Source organism: Gymnoscopelus braueri, assembly GCF_963280865.1.
Source record: "Gymnoscopelus braueri genome assembly, chromosome: 24".
Classification (NCBI taxonomy): Eukaryota; Metazoa; Chordata; class Actinopteri; order Myctophiformes; family Myctophidae; genus Gymnoscopelus; species Gymnoscopelus braueri.
This window is the reverse complement of record NC_137626.1, coordinates 3,352,418-3,374,893: the sequence shown is the minus strand read 5'-3', so window position 1 is coordinate 3,374,893 and position 22,476 is coordinate 3,352,418. Positions and strand designations below refer to the sequence as shown.

Sequence of the window (22,476 nt, the reverse complement as noted above, 5' to 3'; positions counted from 1 at the left end):
TGCTGCGTGGTGGGAGAAAAGCAGCAGAGAGGCTGGTAGGCCCCAGACTGTGGGATGGCAGTTGGAGCAGATGGAGTGGGGGGGCCGGAGAGGGAGGAACGGATAGTGTCAACTTTGGTTTTGAAGAAGACCATAAAGTTGTTGCACTGTTCTGCAGTGATGGCTCTGTTTGAAGGGGGTTGAGGTTTTAGGAAGTGATTTATGGTTGAGAAAAGCTGTTTTGAGTTGCCGGGACTGTTATTGATGATGTTTGAGTAGAAGTTGGACTGAGCGTCTCTGAGGGACTTAGTGTAGGCCTTTTGGTGTTCCCTGTAGGCCATTTTATGAGCCGTGAGCCCTGAGGTCTTGAGCCGCCGTTCCAGGACACGCCCAGCAGCCTTCATTTTCCGCAGCTCGCTGGTGAACCATGGAGCTGAGCGTGAGAATGTGACTGTTCTTGATTTTATTGGGGCGTGAATGTCAAGGAGCCTGCTCAGGGATTGGTTGTAGTAGTCCACCGATTCATTTGCTGATGAATGGGTTGCAGAGGCGAGATGATGGAGGTCCAAGGTCAAGGTGTCCGGGTTGATGTGTTTGAAGTTTCTGAAGTGGATTTCACGCTTGGGTTTGGTGTGGGAGGGTGGAAATGGCAGTTCCAGGGAAATGACCTTGTGGTCGGACACGCCCATTTCGTAAACTAGTATGTTACTAACCGGGGCTGAGTCAGTGATAACTAGATCTAATGTGTGCCCCTTTATGTGTGTGGGGACATGGATGTGTTGTGAGAGGTTAAGGCAGTCCAGTAGTTGTAAAAACTCAGATGCAAAAGGGGAGGAGGGGTTGTCTACGTGGATGTTCACGTCACCGAGAATTAGGATGTTGGGGGATGTAGTGCAGAGTGATGTGAGGAGGTCGTGTATTTCCGAGATGAAAACTGAATTTGGTTTCAGTTTGGGTGGGCGGTAGACGAGTAGTATTGTAAGATTGAAAGGTGGTTTACATTTGACTGCAAGGCATTCAAATGAGGATGGTGGGGGGAGGGGGAGAGATGTTAGTTCCAGCTCATTTTTGTGAAAAATGGCTAAGCCACCACCCACCCGACCAGTGCTGCGTGCTTTTTGAATATAGCTATAGCCGGGAGGACAGGCTTTATTCAAAGTTGAATAAACCTCAGGTGGGTGCCAGGTCTCTGTGAGGCACATGAGGTCTAAGTCCTTGTCCAGTATGTGTTCATTTATGAGTGATGATTTAAGTGTGAGAGATTGTGTGTTGAAAAGTTCCAGTTTAACTGTTGGTGAAATGATGAATCTCTGTAGTGGTCGTAGTACACGGAGATCCACTCCTCGTTTTCCATGCAGATCCATTCCACATTTTCCATTGAAATCCACTCCATGTTTTACATGCAGCTGCCTGGTCTGCAGCACTCTCGCGGTGTTTCCAGTGTTACATACCAGAGGAGCGTCAGAGCTCTGATGACGCGTCACAGTAGCGACGGTGCGAACAGCTGTGTGGAAGGAAGGAATATGGTGGCCGGGCAGCAGGTAAACAAACTGACGGCGGGTGCTTCTGTGGATGTAGCGTGGTCGGCGAAGGAGTCCAAGTTTTTTGATGAATGAAACACAGGCTGGGATGGTGTGTTTATTTAGTTCCAGCAGGCGCGAGATGGAATATTGCTGCATCATGCCGGTCAGGATGTAAGTCCTGAACAGTTTTAGCCGTTTGCTAGGCTAACCGGCGCGCTGGGGGCTGCTGGCTGGCAGCCGGCTGGCTGTGGAGAGTAGTGCGGTCCCAGGCAACGAAGGCCTAACCGCTCCGGGGCTGAGGGGCAGCCCGGGATAGAATCTCGCACAGTAGCGCTGGAGAGAGCCAACGTGATCCAAGGCTCAGGACAGGAATGGAGGACTGGAACGGTAGCTTCGCTGCAGCGATCAGCCGCTTGTTGGTATGGCTGTGGATGATGCGGTCCCAGGCGACAAAGGCCTAACCGCTCCGGGGCTGAGGAGCCCGGGATGAATCCTCGCAGCAGCGCTGGACAGGGACAAAACGTCCACACAAGTGGCTACCGAACCGTCACTAATCCGCCACCAGTTGATGTAATGGACGGGCAGGTAAGCAAAACCAACCGCACAGACTCGTAGAAACTCTCAAAAAGTCTGTGACAAAGCTACGGTAATAAGTAGTAGGTAAATACAATCTAAATTGAATGTAAAACTAGTCTTAAACTAGCCCTAGACTAGCTCCGTTGGAGAAGCGGCAAACAACCAGCGCCAGCGTCCTCTCCTCAGAGAACTGACATTTTAAATTATATATATATATATATATATATATATATATATATATATATATATATATATATATATATATATGTGTGTGTGTGTGTGTGTGTGTGTGTGTGTGTGTATGTGTGTATTTATGACTGGAAAAGCATTAATGCCATTTTGCGACATGCACGCGCAGTACTGCTAAATAATAGGAGGCAGTAATACACAAACAGCCCTGGCATGTCTGCCAGGTGGCCATATGAACAGCAGAAGAAGCAGTTCATTAGGCCAAGCCACTGGGAGAAAACTGTGAGAACTGAGGAGCCAGGAGAGGAGTGGCGAATAGGCTCCATCTATGCACAGACAGCAGCCATATTGGAAATAAATTGGGCCCTTTCCTTACTTCTTTCACAGGTCTTAACAATGACACTAATGAAGGCTCTATTCCATTTAGTGTAGCACAGTGGTTCTCAAACTTTTTTATTCCAATGACCCCCATAACTGTGAGAGTGTACAAATGGAACAATTTGTACACTCTCAGAGTTACACACCCGTAAGGGACCATTTGGAACCTCCTAAAGGAACCATGGAGGGTCCCTGGACCACACTTTGAGACCCACTGGTGTAGCAGAGTGTTTCCAGTGAGCCAACATGCACAATATCAGCACCCTGACTCTGTTTGAACAGAATGGAACAGAGCCTTCATTAGATCATTGGGCCTCTTCAAGTAAGGAAGAGGGCCAATGTATTTCCAATATGGCTGCTGCACATAGAGCCTATTGGTAAGCAGATTTATAATAGTTTTAATAGTTTATCATTAGAAACCTGTTTTGTGGAGAGTTCTGCATCATATAACTGTATCAATAACTGTGACATCAACAAGCTGCTGACTGAATCTGAGTGAGTTTATAACTGTTGTAAATTAGAGTGAAAAGCGCAGAACACAGCAAGGACCACCCCAAAAGATGTGTGGCGCACGCAGGGAGGGACCACCCAAAAAATTACAATGGAGTCAAACCTAGCTAAGTGGTCAGTCCAGTTCTGAGACGATGAATCCGTTTAAAACTCTACATCAGAAAAGATGATCAGGTAGTGCAGTTTCACAAGGAGTCCAGTGGGTGGTGCATATTAACCACATCAAGACCCACTTCAAGGCAATACAAAACAGATAGAGATGTGTTTACTTATTATGGATTGTAGTTGAAGTAGGCTGGGTGAAATGGTGTGTTTACTTCTTAAAGGAAATGTGTATCTGCCAAACAGACAGCTCTGAGACTTAATGTATGACTCACCAATGGAATGACGTTCAGTACCATCTGTTGTTATCTGGTGTCTCTATCTGGACATTACTGAAAGCAAAGACAATAAATCATTATCAGTGGTGGAACAAGTACTCACATGTTTTACTTAAGTAAAAGTATCAATACTGCACTGTAGAAATACTCTGTTACAAGTAAAAGTCCGGAATTCAAAATTTACTTGAGTAAAAGTACAAAAGTATTGGTATAAAAATGTACTTAAAGTACCAAAAGTAGAAAGTAGCCTACTCATTTTGCAGAATGTCCCGTTTCACAAGTTTTGAAATGTATAAAATGTATAAGAATCTTTTTTTAAATAGCAGATCTGCGACGTATTGTGAGCTTGTAGATCTGCTATTTTCAAATGGCTGAAATGTATATAGGGCTGAAGTGGTTAATGTATGTTTTGTAATAATAATCAAAATCTACAAAGTAGGCCTAACCAGTAACTAAAGTTTTCAAATAATTGTAGTGGAGTAAAAGTACAATATATGGATCCAAGATGTTGTGGAGTAGAAGTAAGAGTATTGGAAATTGGAAATACTCAATTTTAATAACGGATTTATTAACTTAAATAAAGCATTATTCCCCACTTTGGACCAGGATGCAAAAGGTTAATACTTGCATAGTAAAAGATTTGTTAAAAAAAACATTTGTTAACCATAATTAGACATTGTTCCCACTTTAGACACACACACACACACACACACACACACACACACACACCTTAAAGCCTTAAGCATTACATTCACCCATTCACACACACATTCACACACCGATGGCAGAGGAAACCATGCAAGGCACCAACCTGCTCATCGGGAGCAATTAGGGGTTCAGCGTCTTGCTCAAGGACACTTCCACACTAACTCTGGGGGAGCCCCCCAGCCCGGGATTGAATTGGGACCCTTGCGGTTTCCAGTTCACTCTACCCGGCCCACTATACCCCTGAGCCACTGCCGCCCCTATTAGTCATCTAGAGAGACTTACAATGAGCAATGTAAACACATACATCAAATGTAGAGAGACAGTGTAGTGACTCAGTCAACGAGAATCACAGGTAACCTAGCATCAATCTAAACAATATACTATCAAAAAATGATCTAGAGATTGAAAATATAGGATATCAGGTAAACAATAAACCTATTAAACCATTTAACATGGTGTCATGGATAAAATACTGTATCACGAATACAATGACTGATGAACTCATGGAACATGATGAATATATATGTTACAGGGTGAATGGAGAACCAGGGTGATTGAAGAAGGCTCGCTCGTTTTTACCACCCACCCAGCAATTCTGTAGAAGCAACACTAGACACTAGAGGGAGCCACAAGCCAGGCTTGTGCACAAGCATATATGGCCGCTACCACACACACACACACAGTCACACACACACACGCGCGTGCGCGCACGCACACGCGCACATGCTTTCAATGGACTGTTAAGATACTTTTATTGTGTTCTGCTGGCTTTTGTTTTAGTTTCTCCCTGACACACACACACACACACACACACACACACACACACACACACACACACACACACACACACACACACAGTGATCCATGAAAAGAACTATTCTGTCCCTATCGGTTTACAAATCAAACGGCGCTGAGTCGACTAGTGGAGCGTCGGCCGGTCAGTGCGGGCACTCGCGCCCGGAGGCGCGAGGGCGCACTTCCTCGGCCTCAAGCTCCACTAAGTCGGCGCGCCGTGCGTGTGAACGCGTGTTCAGCGTTCCCCTCATAGATATTATGGTTGCTATGTGGGGGGGAACAACAAAAGACAGGTCTCCACTCTCCGTCGGCGCATCAAAGCCCCGCCTCTCCGCGCTCTCCTTCTCCTCCTCCTCCTCGGAGGAGAAGGAGAGAAGGAGAGGACGGGACGGTTTAAAACGCGAGGAGGAGGAGGAGGAGGAGGAGGCTCCTCTTCCTCGCGAGCCTCGCGTAATAACCCCCCGCATCGCAGCGCCGTCCTCCTCCTCCTCCTCACGAGCCTCGCTAATAAACCCTGTCTCGAAAAGCCCCGCATCGCCCCGAAGCCCCGTGCCTAAAAACAAGCGCTCTGTCTTCAATCACCCTGGCTCTCCAAACACCCTGTGACATATACAAACATCAAATCCATATAAAAGACATAGACCAATGTCCAAAGACATAGACCAATAGCTTGGCACAACAGTGTAACTTTAATTATAGGCTTTCTGGTAGCCTCAGTTTTGCATTCTGTGCTACACCAGATCAGCTTGGTCTGGATGATTAAAATATGAAGATATTGTAGATTTGACTCAAACCCAAATGGAGCAACTGGTGCTCAAGACAATTAGACAGTTTTGCCCCTCCCTTCTAACCACTTGAACCCCAGCATCCCTATTCTATTCATGTCATAATAGGCAATAGTCTGCGAAAATAGGCAAGCATTCGCCTAAAATAGCTGATCTACAATCTCACAACATGTCATGTTGTACTTGTAACATGTTGTACTTGTAGAAGGTTGTATGAAATGGTGTGTTTGTTCATTTAATGTTCATTAATATTCATCTGGCAAACTCATCTATGATGTCAGACATGACTGCATGATGACTCATCAATAGAATGAGGTTTAGTAACATTCTATTGTTACCTGTTGAAACTATCTCACCAGCACTGACAATTTATAAGATAAATCAATGTTACTGAAGGTGTATTTTTTAAAAAAATGATTAGCAATAATTGATACAATTATGTCTTACATTTATGGTCATAATGTACCATGTAATACACATAATGTACTAATCACTAATCAATGTAGCATTTGAACTGGTGTGTGGGAAGGACTGGCCATCAGCAATGTTGGAATTTTTACTTTGGGTTTTGGATAGATGAAGAAAATAAACTCTGTAGTAAACTGAGGCGTGTCATAAGCCTTAATTTCACACAGTGTGTCCAACAATATCCATTTATAGAGTTTTGAACCACACAATCTGTCTGTCTGTCTGTCTGTCTGTCTGTCTGTCTGTCTGTCTGTCTGTCTGTCTGTCTGTCTGTCTGTCCAGCCTGATCTCCAGAGATCTCCATAACATTGCACGGATCCAGTGCACTTCATTCCGTGGATAGTCGCCTAGAAACCCCGAAATTGCGTGCATATGTACGGCGAGTCCCACGGTGGGCGTAACCAGTCGCAAGCAGTCCCCACAACAAAATTTACGATTCTGTGCCTATCGGTACATAACTCAAACGGCGCTGAGTAGGCACAGGCGAACGTCACACCGTTCAGGACGGCAACTCGTCGCCTTAGCTCCCTCGGTGGTCCTTCACAGGGTGACAGTTCGCCTGTGACTGCGCGCCTCCGTCATGGTTTAGTCACAATGGGGGAGATGCGAGGCGGCTATGCGCGGAATTTCAGGTTTTTCCGTGTCTATTCACATAGATGCTACAGTCCATACCACATCAGCTTACTGTAATGTAGATGATTAAAAGTGAAGATATTGAAGATTTAAAGAGCAAGACCAGTTTGGTAGAGGTTTGGGTTGTGTAGTTACCTTGCCATGGTGTAACTGCAAAGGTGGACAAGAAATAAAAAATAATTTCTCCATTTATTCGAAATTGTCAATTAAAAATGTGCTCCTCATTGACTTACATTGTACGGTGAAACAGCTCTCAAAGTCACTCTTTTACGTACAGTATGTCAACTTCAATTTGACTATTTGAAGATCCCGATCCCGATCTATGGATCCAGTCCGGGTTTTCTTCTTAATAAAAATAGTGAAATCAACAGTAAGTTGACATTTTTATGATTTAAAAAAACTGTACTGGGTTTGGTGATGTTCTATATTGTCTGAATCAACTTTGTTTGCGTTCGTTTATGTGCTCGGCTGTTTTACCGTACAATGTAAGTCAATGAGGCGCATATTTTGAATTATCAATTTCTAATCAATGGAGCAATTATTTTTGATTTCTCGTCCACCTTCGGAGTTATGTCATGACAAGGTAACTAAACAACCCAAACCTCTACCAAAGTGGTCTTGCCCTTTAACTGACTTTTCCTTTTAAACTTTTCACACTAATGAGTCTGACTCCCAAACCCACATGGAGCAACTGGTGTTCAACACATAAAGACAGATTTGTGCCCATTTTAACCACATAAACCCCAGTCCCTATTCTGCCCATGTTATAATAGGCCAACATTCTAGGCGCGCACGCGTACACACACACACACACACACACACACACACACACACACACACACACACACACACACACACACACACACACACACACACACACACACACACACACACACACACACACACACACACACACCACTTTGGTACAGGTTTGGGTTGTGTCCAAACAACATACTATCAAAAAATGATACATTGTACATTGCAACTATAGGATAACAGGTGAACAATGAACCTGTAGCATCAGTCTAAACCATTTAATATGGTGTCAATGATAAAAAACTGTATCATGAATACAATGATTGATGTACTCATGGAACATTATAAATAATATATACAAACATCAAATGCACATAAAATATATCGTAAATAGGCAAAAAAAAAAAGGCAAATAGGCAAAGATTATCCCAGAGATTTGGGAGAAAATGACCCATACACAACTACACAACCCATAAATATGATAGCCTACAGTAGTTAGCCTACAGTACTCACAAACAATGAGAGTGTGTTGCTCTTATAAGGAGGATGCTGGCTAAAGCACATCATTACACTGGCAGCAAGCTACCCTACTCTGGGGAGATCATCTCCACTGGATATGATGTATTGGACCTATTGCAAACCTGGACATGAGCAGTAGAGGACTATTATGAAAGGGTGAAGTATGAACATGATTACATGCAAAAATTAGTCTGCATGCAATCAGAACTTAATAGCAAAAATAGCAGATCTACAAGGACACTCCACATCACAATGACACTGACTTGTGAGCGTGTAGATAGTTAACTATCCTAAAATGGGAGCATAAATAATTATATATATATATATATATATATATATATATATATATATATATATATATATATATATACCGGCCCATTACTGGTCGGCCCACCGGGCATATGCCCGCTGTGTCAACCGGCCAGTCCGCCGCTAGTCATTCATGTCAATAACACAGCCTCAAACATCTTACTGAAGCCTGAAGGAACAGACTAATGATTCACTTTGAAGACGTCACAAGTAACAAACCATCATGATACCATTTCAGTATTACTTTGTTTCAAGCCTGATTAATACATTGTCAAATGACAGTGGCACAATGCGTTGAAAATAACTGATCTACAAGTTCACAACGCGTAGCAAGCACAACTGACATTTTTAACTTGTAGATCAGCAATTTTTTTTGGCAAGCGACACCATCGATGGAGCATGACTTAGGCATTAGTTTAAATGCTTTTGCAGTTTGTGTGAATATGCACTGTTGGTGTAGGCTACAGGTAAATGTGATGTGTGAATATGCACTGTTGATGTAGGCTACAGGTAAATGTGATGTGTGAATATACACTGTTGATGTAGGCTACAGGTAAATGTGATGTGTGAATATACACTGTTGATGTAGGCTACAGGTAAATGTGATGTGTGAATATGCACTGTTGATGTAGGCTACAGGTAAATGTGATGTGTGAATAAATACTGTTGATGTAGGCTACAGGTAAATGTGATGTGTGAATATGCAATGTTGATGTAGGCTACAGGTAAATGTGATGTGCATTGATCCTGTTGATGGGTCCGTTGTCTCATAATCCACCTATGGCTACAATAAATTAACCTTAATCACACGGTATCATGTCATCACATGACTTCATTCACTATCATGGTACTGTACTCCATGTGTGCCGTTTTTACAGTTGAAATATAGCTTGTGATAAAAGGTTGAGTTAAATGTTGTGTTTCAGTCCTGGGGAGGTGCGGCTGATTTGTTCATTTAATGAAGGAAGTATTTATTCGTCAAACTAATCTGTCAGACAGCTCTGAGACTTCATGCATGATTCACCAATGGAATGAGGTTGAGTAAAACAATTACAATAAAAATTTCAGCACTGAAAATATTACTGAATGTACATATATTTTTACAAAATGATTACCATCATCTTATTAATTTTTGTCTTACATTCCTCCAGTCATAATATACAATGTAATACCACATAATGCATTCATCATACATGCATAATATTCTCTTATAGGATTCTTACCTGGTGAATTCACATCCAGATCAAGACAAAGTTGTTCTTCACCTGCAAAGGAGACATTGAAAAAGAAGACAATGTTTCTTCACCTTCATCAGTTTTTTACAATGATATGTCTCCTGGTGAGCCTGTGCATGGATTATTTATTTAATTATATTTGTATTATTGTCAATAAAATGTTCAATCAATCAATCAGTCAATCCTGAGTCTGTTATATGTTATGCATAACAGTACATACAGTAGCAGTAGTTCTACTTCATTCCTACTGACCGCCAGAGGCAGTGTTTTCAACACCTGGATATCCATCACGCGCTCGCGTATGGGTCGAATATTAATACCAACAAAGTCACTCGTGACCTGTGTGCACGCACGCCACCTATATAGGGGCGGGGCACACAGCGTTCATCCTCTTTCATCTTTTCGCCTCCAAGAGCGTAGGTCGATACTTGCAGCTGCGCGTGAAGTTTCGTAACCAACACGGTTGGGGCTACGGACTACGGTCCGTCCTCCAGAGACTGCGTAGCCTGCTACCATGGAATTACGTTACCCCGTTTATAGGGGCTGTCGGAAAGGAACAAGGAAAAAAAAGGAAAAAAAAAAAGTGCGACGGTGAATGGAGTTAGCGGTTGCTTGCTAGCATTGGAGCTAACGACAATAACACCGTTGACTTTCCCCACTCCACCGTTGTTGTTGAACCTGGCACGGATAACTATGGAGCCATAGCTGTGCATTGGCGACGGTGAGTGCATGTATTGTGCTGTTTACAGACAAATAAAGTAAAAGAGGGGAAAGTATTCAGCGTTGAGGATGTATCCCATTCTGCCGCTTTGAGAAGACCGTCTCTCGCCTCGATGACACGACGGCGGTGGAGCCAGATTGACTGGTTAATGTGTCTCATAGAAGGTGTTCTTTCGCCTCGAGGAGACGACCAAGGCGTTAATGCGCGCAGTGGCAGATAACTGGGCTCCATTAAAGTACAAATACCTAAGCGAAATTGTACTTAAGTACAGTACTGAGTACATGTACTTAGTTACTTTACACCACTGTATGAGCGCTCTTCTGTGAATGTTTTTGCTGAAAGTGGTTCTCACTTTGACGCAGACATTCTATCTACCAGACATATGGCGCGTGTTAGCTTGATTGCTATCCGGCTCAGTCAGTACACTGTCTACCTGCAAGTCTGTAGGTCCCTGGTTCAAACCCCAATTTAACCAGTCCAAATATAATTTAGCTGCAGCTAATAAAGGACATCCATAGTGTGCTTCACTCTGTCGTTATTGGACGATATACTGTGTACCTATTACTACATGTACTTGGGCCGCGCTATGAGCTTGTAGATCTGCTATTTTTGAATAGCCCAAAGTGTAAATAATGCTTTTTAGCTCAAATCTAAAAATGACACAGTTCCAGGTCTTAATGGGATAAAAGAGGTCTCGCTGATCAATGACAGCTGACTTAAGCAGCATATATGCCAATACTGCCACTGTGTGTGCTTAACCTCACAGTTTGAGTGTGTATCATAGCTTGAGTGTGACTCGCTGCTGCTATTCAGGTTATACTGCTTTGTGCTTGGTAGTAAAATGGAATTATAATACTGGTATGGTTCAAGTGTGTCTTGCCTTGCCATCACTTGGTTTTCATACTGTGGGTACTTGACACTGTGGCTTGAGTGGTTGTCGCTCCTTGCTACGACAAAGTTACATATTAGTAACATTGTACTCTGGGTACTGATAATCAATAAGCTTTGTTTATTGGCAATGGATCCCCATTAGCTGCGGCAAAAAGGGAAACCAGCAGCTATTCTTCCTGGGGTCCAAGACAACATTAATTAACATTAATGTTAATTGTGTTAATTGTGTCCAAGACACAATACATTAACAAGTACATATGTACTTGACGCTGTAGCTTGAACGATTCTCACTCTGTTGCTATGGCTACGTTACCAATAGCACAAGTGTATCTCACTCTGCTGCTGTTACCCACTAATACTGTGTGTACCTGGTACTCACTACTGCTATTCAACATATGCAGTATACTGTGAATACTGATATCGTAGCTTGAGTGTATGTCACTCTGCTGCTATCCAGATAATACTATGTGCTTGGTAGTGAAATTTTCTTAAAGAATTCTATATGACGATTGAAGTGTGTTTTGCTTTGCCACTTCTTGACTATCATACTGTGTCCTTGACACTGTAGCCTGAATGATTCTCGCTTTTGCTACGGCTACGTCATCAGTAGTATTGAGTGTCTCACTCTGTTGCTGTTGCCCATGGATTATTGCAACAATCGCTGGTCCCAGAAGGGAAGGTCCATTACTTGTGCCGGTCATGTCCTGACTATGGTGCCTGACACAGGCTATGGCTGTGAATATTTGGCTAATTGCAGCGGCATACTGCTGGCAGAAAGGTCGACTGGGTTGGCCTGGTTGGGGCGGATTTGCCTCCCACAGGGATGCTAGCATTGAGCCCTCTGGATGCTTTCTCAGCTAGAGGAATTGTCAGGATGACGAACTCTTGGCCACTGTATTGAAAGCAGTACATGGAAGTACAAATTCACAATACAAGGTCTACTAAATTGGAAAACTCACTAAGCACTGAGCTTGTTTAAGATGAGATCCCCATGCACACAAATCATGATGAGGCTGGACAGGGAAAAAGAAACAAGAAATAATGACTGACAGTCATGTTATACCAGCTGCATGCTGTATTTTGCATTTGTAAGCGCCACTGCGGCGTGCCCCCCCAATGGAATATACCCCTAGCATTGGGAGTGTGTCTCGGGGACTGCTTGTCAATCGACGAAAGAAGGGAAAAGGATTAGCGTTGAGAGTGCATCTCGCTCTGCCGCTTTGAGAAACCATGACGGGCGGCCCACCGCCATATAGCGTAAGCATTAGGAGTGTGTCTCGCTCCGCTACTGCTTGTCGCTGGAAGAAAGGAGTGGAAAGTATTAGCGTTGAGAGTGTGTCTCGCTCTGCCGCTTTTGGAGGGACCACGCCACTGCGGCGTGCGCCCACTGGAATATACCGCTGGCATTGGGAGTGTGTAGCTCCGCTACTGCTTGTCGCTGGACGAAAGCGTTGAGAGTACATAGCCCAGCTGGCCATATAACGGCTTGGCCTAAATGGATGCGTCCAACAACTATCGTCGTTGTACACCCTCGGTGCCGTACATCATGAGATTTGGCATGTGGGCCAGTTCCAGAACCTCTTACCAAGGACTGGTCAGCCATGGGGAGTACAGCCCAATATGGCCTAGACCTAAGGCTAGTGGTTGATGCCAACATTGCTTACTTTACTTACATTACCTTACTGTAAGTCGATCCGGATTAAGAGCGCCTGCTAAACGCCTAAACTATGAACATTGCTTCTCTGGTGGTGTCACTAGATGAAGCTGTTGAGCTGGATGACCGTTGCTCATGGCCACAGTTTTAGCTGGTCTGCTAACTAGAGCCATGCCACAGCGGCTGGAATGTGACGTATTGGACATTCCCTTGACTACCTCGCCCTGGCCCTCCGGCATGCGAGTGTTGATGCGCAGACACAGCGCCTATCCAGCGCCTATCCAGCGCCTACCCAGCGCCTACCCAGCGCCTACCCAGCGCCTACCCAGCGCCTACCCAGCGCCTATACAGCGCCTATCACTCTAGGCGGTTGCTTGCATGATTAGAGAATTGGCACTGTCTACTTTGGTAATGAGCCAGAGCCTCTGGGTGTCCCGGGTTTGACGCCAGGCCAGAAGTGGGTCAATGTGTGTCCCTGTCTGAGCCCCTAATTGCCCCATGAGCGCCGGAGAATGGCTGCTCACTGCTCCTAGTAGTTCTAGGATGGGTAAATAAATACAGCGGACACATTTCACGCTTGTACAAATGTGCATATATATTTTGTGGCTTGGGCTTCGAACCCCAAGACTGCAACAGAATGGTGAGGGTCTCCAGCCAGTGTCGCTAATGCACTGGACCTGCGTGCAGTGCACCTGGCCCTCAGGATGTTATGGCATGTTCAATAACACAATATGTCAACAGTCTGCCTTCTGGGGCGCTTGACCCAGTCAGTCTCTGCAGGAGGCTTGGAAGCTCCTTTCGTGGACCTTGCCTCATCTTGCAAATTTCATAGCAATGAGCTTGTTGGGTGTACAGTCCAGGCTGCGGACATGTTTCCCACTGGAAGCCTCTTGGATCCGATAGCAGTTCGGATCACGGGCATAGGTATGGCAGAGCGGTAGTACCGTTAGCCTTGAGGGCATAACGCGTTGTTGACTGTAGGTCTCCCTTCCGGGGCAGACCAGTCCGTTAGGGCAAGATGCTCTGGCCTACTGCAGCTTCTCAATGAAGTGCCTTGGCCTCTCCACAGAGACAAGATCTCCTGTCACAGTTAGGGGGGGAGGTGCATGTGGCATCCTCACTCCTAACCTTCGGCTGCGTCATTGACCACTGAAATTCAAAACTATTGTCCAAAAATTACTGGATTTTTGTGCATCGTACACCAGGGCGTTGCACGCCAGCGAGTGTAGACTGTGCTCTAGTCGGGACAAGGGCCACTGCATAGGTTGGAGCGTTGCTCTGTGCTTATGCTGCCCTAGATATCTGCGGATGATGTTAGATAGAGGGTTCAGCCTCTCTACCATTGAGATGCTCTCCACGTGTGGCCCCCACAGGTGGCATGGGTGCCTTCATGATGCTTGCCTGTGGTATTGGAAGCTTTGTCCCCAGCCGGTACATCGGGCTGCTCTCAGATGACTATCTGCTAGTACTCTTTGTCCTCACTGCTTCATCTGCAAAAGTGAGTAGATGGGCTTCATGCCCTGGCCATTGCCAGAGACTGTTAAAGTGGGATTCCGATGGGTCTGGGTTTACCATATGGCCGACCCCTCCTCACGTCCTCAGAGGCTTTCTGCATTTCACGTCAGCTAGCCTGTTGATTTGTTAGTTTGCTCCTCAACCAGAGGTGGAGCAACTGCATTCTAGTACCTGCCTATTGTGTCCCGTCCGGGCTCTGTGGCAGGACATAGCCGTGATGGCTGGAGTTTGGTTGTATTTGTCTGTGAGGAAGGGCACAGCTGTGCCTTGGCTTAATGGAGACTTTCATTGCTGCGTTCAGGCAAATGTACGTCTTCAGGGGGCCTCTAGGTTCCCCCAAGGCCTTTCTTGACTGTGGGTGTTGCCAGAGCCTCTCCCTCAGTGATACAGGCTTGGAGCAGGCCATGAGATGCAGCCGAATGGGCTTCATCTTTCATGGGCTTTTGCCCGCTCCTATATATAGTCAACCTGGCCGTCTCGCATCCTGTGGCGACGGCTGTGGTGTTGTCTGTTTATTCTATCTGCAAACCGACTTCGGTAAGCGCAGATTCCTCGTGACTATGTTGGTATTAGTCATCCAGGTGTTGAAAACACTGCCTCTGGCGGTCAGTAGGAATGAAGTAGAACGAGAGTTATGCATATAACTAAGGTTCTACGAATTCCGGATGACCGCCAGAGTTGACTGTCACTCGGAATCTCATTCTCGACGAAAAGATTTCATGAGGATGAACGCTGTGTGCCCCGCCCCTATATAGGTGGCGTGCGTGCACACAGGTCACGAGTGACTTTGTTGGTATTAATATTCGACCCATACGCGAGCGCGTGATGGATATCCAGGTGTTGAAAACACTGCCTCTGGCGGTCATCCGGAATTCGTAGAACCTTAGTTATATGCATAACTCTCGTTACACTTATAACCATAAAGCACATGTAACAGGTGGACAGCTTTGGCAAAACAATAGAATAGTCCCCACTGGGGTGTTATTTGTGTCACATTATAACAATGTAACCGAGAGAGTTTTAATGATTTTATTTGATTCATTGTCCACCTTAAGAGTTACATCATGGCAACCCAAACCTCTACCAGAGTGGTTTTGCCGTGTGTGTGTGTGTGGGTGTGGGTGTGTGTGTGTGTGTGTGTGTGTGTGTGTGTGTGTGTGTGTGTGTGTGTGTGTGTGTGTGTGTGTGTGTGTGTGTGTGTGTGTGTGTGTGTGTGTGTGTGTGGGGGACTGGCCATCAGAAACATTGAAATGTTTGCTTTTTGGATAGAAGAAGAAAATAAACTCTGTAGTAAACTGAGGAGTGTCATGAGCCTTAATTTCACACATTTTGTCCAACAACATCCATAAATAATGTTTTGAACCAGACACACAATCTGTCTGTGTGTCTGTCTCTGTGTGTGTACTTAAGTATGTACGTACTTGCATACGTGGTAGACAGGTGCTACATTCCATACCAGATCAGCTTACTGTAAGTGTGGATGATTAAAAGTCAATATATTGATGATTTAACTCACTTTTTTTTTAGGACTTTTCACACTAATAAGTCTGACTCCAAACCCACATGGAGCAACTGGTGTTTCAACACATGAAGACAGTGCTGTGCCCATTTTAACCACATGAACCCCAGTCCCTATTCTGGCCATGTTATAATAGGCCAACATTGTGTGAAAATAGGCCAACATTTTGCCAAATATACAATCTCACAACATATCACAATGCAACGTGTTGTGAGCTTGTAGATGAGCTATTTACAGAAAAGAGATTTTGGGTTAGAATAGACCCCTGGAGGACTAGAGAATGTATGTAGGGTTTAATAGGTTAAGGTGTGTTTTCTTTGTTTCTCTCGGTTGCTGCTCTTGTTCATCAATTCAATGTTCTTTCCTAAGTGTGGTGTTTGCTCTCTTAAGCACCTACACCAATAGCTTGGCACAACAGTGTAACTTTAATTATAGGCTTTCTGGTAGCCTCAGTTTTGCATTCTACACCAGATCAGCTTGGTGTGGATGATTAAAATATGAAGATATTGTAGATTTGACTCAAACCCAAATGGAGCAACTGGTAGACAGTTTTGCCCCTCCCTTCTAACCACTTGAACCCCAGCATCCCTATTGTATTCATGTCATAATAGGCAACAGTCTGCGAAAATAGGCAAACATTAATTTTGTCTAAAATAGCTGATCTACAATCTCACAACATGTCATGTTGTAACATGTTTGTAGATCAGTTATTTTCAGCAAAGAGATTTGGGAGAAGATGAGGGGCCAAGTATAGACCCCTGGGGGACTCCAGTGAAATGATAAATGGAACATTTACAATGTGCATTACATTCATCCATTCACACACTGACAGCAGAGGAGCCCATGTAAGGCTCCAACCTGCTCCTCAGGAGCAGTTAGGGGTTCAGTGTCTTGCTCAAGGACACTTTGACACTATCACAGGGGGAGCCGGGGATCGAACCGGGAAGCTTCCGTTTCCCAGGCGACCACTTTACCTCCTGAGCCACTGCCGCGCCCATGTGTTGTGTAGGATTTAAATGGTTAAGGTGTGTCTTCTTAGTGTGTGTTTCTACATTTCAGCAGCTCTAAAAAATAGCTGATCTACAAGTTCACAACATCTCGTATGCACGATGCATTTTAAACTTGTAGATCAGTTAATTTCAGCAAGTCAAGCAACACCATCGTATGACGGAGCATAAATGACACGTCAGTTAATATGTTGTTGCAGTTGTGTGTAGCTATGTGTGTGTTGTTGATCCTGTGTGGATCTCATGATCCTCCTTTGGCTACATTGAGCGATGTACACACACACACACACACACACACACACACACACACACACACACACACACACACACACACACACACACACACACACACACACACACACACACACACACACACACACACACACACACACACACACACACACACACACACACACACACACACACACACACACACACACACGTGTTTGGGTTGTGTCTAAACAATATACCATCACAAAATGATACATTGTACATTGCAACAATAGGATAACAGGTGAACAATGAACCTGTACTGTAGCATCAGTCTAAACCATTTAATATGGTGTCATGGATAAAATACTGTATCATAAATTCAATGATTGATGTACTCATGGAACATTATGAATAGTATATACAAACATCAAATCCACATAAAATACATCGTAAATAGGCCAAAAAAAAGGCGAAATAGGCAAAGATTCTCCCAGAGATTTGATAGAAAATGTTATAGACCCCTGGAGGACTCCAGTCAATGTATGTAGGGTTCAATTGGTTAAGGTGGGTTTTTTTAGCTGCTCTTGTTCTTCAATTCAAAGTTCTTTCCTGAATGTGTGTTTGTCAAACTCCTTCTAGTCATGTGCTCTCTTAAGCACTTACACCAGTGAGAGTGGTGAGGCATTCTGGGAGATGTAGTGTGTTCAATGGCGGCCATGTTGTGATGTAACAGCCAATCTGGTATGGGAATGCACTAGCATCCCTCTACCACATGCTTGTGATGCTACCCTGCATGTGTGTGTGTGCCTGCGCATGCACGCACGCACACATGCACACACACATACAAACACATTTTAATTACCATACTTGTGAGGACATTTCAAAACAGCGATTTTTTTGAATGCCATTTCACTTATTTTGTCGTAACCCTAAAGCCTTAAATAGACGATCTACAAGCTCACAACACGTTGTGCTGCTTCTGGGGACATTGGGCCCTCATAGGTATAGTAACACAAGCGCACACACGCACACACACACGGTACAATTTAGGCATTTAGCAGACGCTCTTTATAAATGTGCGAAATGGTGCATTTTTAGTTCACCTGTTGACAACCTCTGTATCACACACACACACACACACACACACACACACACACACACACACACACACACACACACACACACACACACACACACACACACACACACACACACACACACACACACACACACACACACACCTTAAAGCCTTGAGCATTACATTCACCCATTCACACACACATTCACACACCGATGGCGGAGGAAACCATGCAAGGCACCAACCTGCTCATCGGGAGCAATTAGGGGTTCAGCGTCTTGCTCAAAGACACTTCCACACTAACTCTGGGGGAGCCCCCCAGCCCGGGATGGAATTGGGACCCTAACGGTTTCCAGTTCACTCTACCCGGCCCACTATACCCCTGAGCCACTGCCGCCCCTATTAGTCATCTAGAGAGACTTACAATGAGCAATGTAAACACATACATCAAATGTAGAGAGACAGTGTAGTGACTCAGTCAACGAGGATCACAGGTAACCTAGCATCAATCTAAACAATATACTATCAAAAAATGATCTAGAGATTGAAAATATAGGATATCAGGTAAACAATAAACCTATTAAACCATTTAACATGGTGTCATGGATAAAATACTGTATCACGAATACAATGACTGATGAACTCATGGAACATGATGAATATATACAAACATCAAAGACATAGACCAATGTCCAAAGACATAGACCAATAGCTTGGCACAACAGTGTAACTTTAATTATAGGCTTTCTGGTAGCCTCAGTTTTGCATTCTGTGCTACACCAGATCAGCTTGGTGTGGATGATTAAAATATGAAGATATAATAGATTTGACTCAAACCCAAATGGAGCAACTGGTGCTCAAGACAATTAGACAGTTTTGCCCCTCCCTTCTAACCACTTGAACCCCAGCATCCCTATTCTATTCATGTCATAATAGGCAATAGTCTGCGAAAATAGGCAAGCATTCGCCTAAAATAGCTGATCTACAATCTCACAACATGTCATGTTGTACTTGTAACATGTTGTACTTGTAGAAGGTTGTATGAAATGGTGTGTTTGTTCATTTAATGTTCATTAATATTCATCTGGCAAACTCATCTATGATGTCAGACATGACTGCATGATGACTCATCAATAGAATGAGGTTTAGTAACATTCTATTGTTACCTGTTGAAACTATCTCACCAGCACTGACAATTTATAAGATAAATCAATGTTACTGAAGGTGTATTTTTTTACAAAATGATTAGCAATAATTGATACAATGATGTCTCACATTCATGGTCATAATGTACCATGTAATACACATAATGTACTAATCAAACTAATCAATGTAGCATTTGAACTGGTGTGTGGGAAGGACTGGCCATCAGCAATGTTGGAATTTTTACTTTGGGTTTTGGATAGATGAAGAAAATAAACTCTGTAGTAAACTGAGGCGTGTCATAAGCCTTAATTTCACACAGTGTGTCCAACAATATCCATTTATAGAGTTTTGAACCACACAATCTGTCTGTCTGTCTGTCTGTCTGTCTGTCTGTCTGTCTGTCTGTCTGTCTGTCTGTCTGTCTGTCTCTGTGTGCGTAAACAAGTGTGTGGTAGATAGATGCTACAGTCCATATCACATCAGCTTACTGTAAGTGTGGATGATTAAAAGTGAAGATATTGAAGATTTAAAGAGCAAGACCAGTTTGGTAGAGGTTTGGGTTGTGTAGTTACCTTGCCATGGTGTAACTGCAAAGGTGGACAAGAAATAAAAAATAATTTCTCCATTTATTCGAAATTGTCAATTAAAAATGTGCTCCTCATTGACTTACATTGTACGGTGAAACAGCTCTCAAAGTCACTCTTTTACGTACAGTATGTCAACTTCAATTTGACTATTTGAAGATCCCGATCCCGATCTATGGATCCAGTCCGGGTTTTCTTCTTAATAAAAATAGTGAAATCAACAGTAAGTTGACATTTTTATAATTTAAAAAAACTGTACTGGGTTTGGTGATGTTCTATATTGTCTGAATCAACTTTGTTTGCGTTCGTTTATGTGCTCGGCTGTTTTACCGTACAATGTAAGTCAATGAGGCGCATATTTTGAATTATCAATTTCTAATCAATGGAGCAATTATTTTTGATTTCTCGTCCACCTTCGGAGTTATGTCATGACAAGGTAACTAAACAACCCAAACCTCTACCAAAGTGGTCTTGCCCTTTAACTGACTTTTCCTTTTAAACTTTTCACACTAATGAGTCTGACTCCGAAACCCACATGGAGCAACTGGTGTTCAACACATAAAGACAGATTTGTGCCCATTTTAACCACATAAACCCCAGTCCCTATTCTGCCCATGTTATAATAGGCCAACATTCTAGGCGCGCGCACGCACGCACGCACGCACGCACGCACGCACGCACACACACACACACACACACACACACACACACACACACACACACACACACACACACACACACACACACACACACACACACACACACACACACACACACACACACACACACACACACACACACACACACACACACACACACACACACACACACACACACACACACACACACACACACCACTTTGGTACAGGTTTGGGTTGTGTCCAAACAACATACTATCAAAAAATGATACATTGTACATTGCAACTATAGGATAACAGGTGAACAATGAACCTGTAGCATCAGTCTAAACCATTTAATATGGTGTCAATGATAAAAAACTGTATCATGAATACAATGATTGATGTACTCATGGAACATTATAAATAATATATACAAACATCAAATGCACATAAAATATATCGTAAATAGGCAAAAAAAAAAGGCAAATAGGCAAAGATTATCCCAGAGATTTGGGAGAAAATGACCCATACACAACTACACAACCCATAAATATGATAGCCTACAGTAGTTAGCCTACAGTACTCACAAACAATGAGAGTGTGTTGCTCTTATAAGGAGGATGCTGGCTAAAGCACATCATTACACTGGCAGCAAGCTACCCTACTCTGGGGAGATCATCTCCACTGGATATGATGTATTGGACCTATTGCAAACCTGGACATGAGCAGTAGAGGACTATTGTGAAAGGGTGAAGTATGAACATGATACATGCAAAAATTAGTCTGCATGCAATCAGAACTTAATAGCAAAAATAGCAGATCTACAAGGACACTCCACATCACAATGACACTGACTTGTGAGCGTGTAGATAGTTAACTATCCTAAAATGGGAGCATAAATAATTATATATATATATATATATATATATATATATATATATATATATATATATATATATATATATATATATATATATATATATATATATATATATATATATATATATATATATATATATATATATATATATATATATATATATACCGGCCCATTACTGGTCGGCCCACCGGGCATATGCCCGCTGTGTCAACCGGCCAGTCCGCCGCTAGTCATTCATGTCAATAACACAGCCTCAAACATCTTACTGAAGCCTGAAGGAACAGACTAATGATTCACTTTGAAGACGTCACAAGTAACAAACCATCATGATACCATTTCAGTATTACTTTGTTTCAAGCCTGATTAATACATTGTCAAATGACAGTGGCACAATGCGTTGAAAATAACTGATCTACAAGTTCACAACGCGTAGCAAGCACAACTGACATTTTTAACTTGTAGATCAGCAATTGTTTTTGGCAAGCGACACCATCGATGGAGCATGACTTAGGCATTAGTTTAAATGCTTTTGCAGTTTGTGTGAATATGCACTGTTGGTGTAGGCTACAGGTAAATGTGATGTGTGAATATGCACTGTTGATGTAGGCTACAGGTAAATGTGATGTGTGAATATACACTGTTGATGTAGGCTACAGGTAAATGTGATGTGTGAATATACACTGTTGATGTAGGCTACAGGTAAATGTGATGTGTGAATATGCACTGTTGATGTAGGCTACAGGTAAATGTGATGTGTGAATAAATACTGTTGATGTAGGCTACAGGTAAATGTGATGTGTGAATATGCAATGTTGATGTAGGCTACAGGTAAATGTGATGTGCATTGATCCTGTTGATGGGTCCGTTGTCTCATAATCCACCTATGGCTACAATAAATTAACCTT

At 43.3% G+C, this 22,476-nt stretch overlaps 1 protein-coding gene across 1 annotated transcript in view; it reads right to left on the bottom strand.

The window, feature by feature from the left end:
- The window catches only part of LOC308080327 (uncharacterized protein), a 91,377-nt gene that overhangs the window by 32,727 nt on the left and 36,174 nt on the right, over window positions 1-22,476 (bottom strand). The window contains exons 11-12 of the mRNA XM_080422140.1: window positions 9,732-9,773; window positions 3,533-3,589 (exon numbers count right to left, since the gene is read on the bottom strand). The gene's annotated coding sequence lies outside the window, so the exon portion shown is untranslated. The remainder of the gene's footprint in view (window positions 1-3,532; window positions 3,590-9,731; window positions 9,774-22,476) is intronic.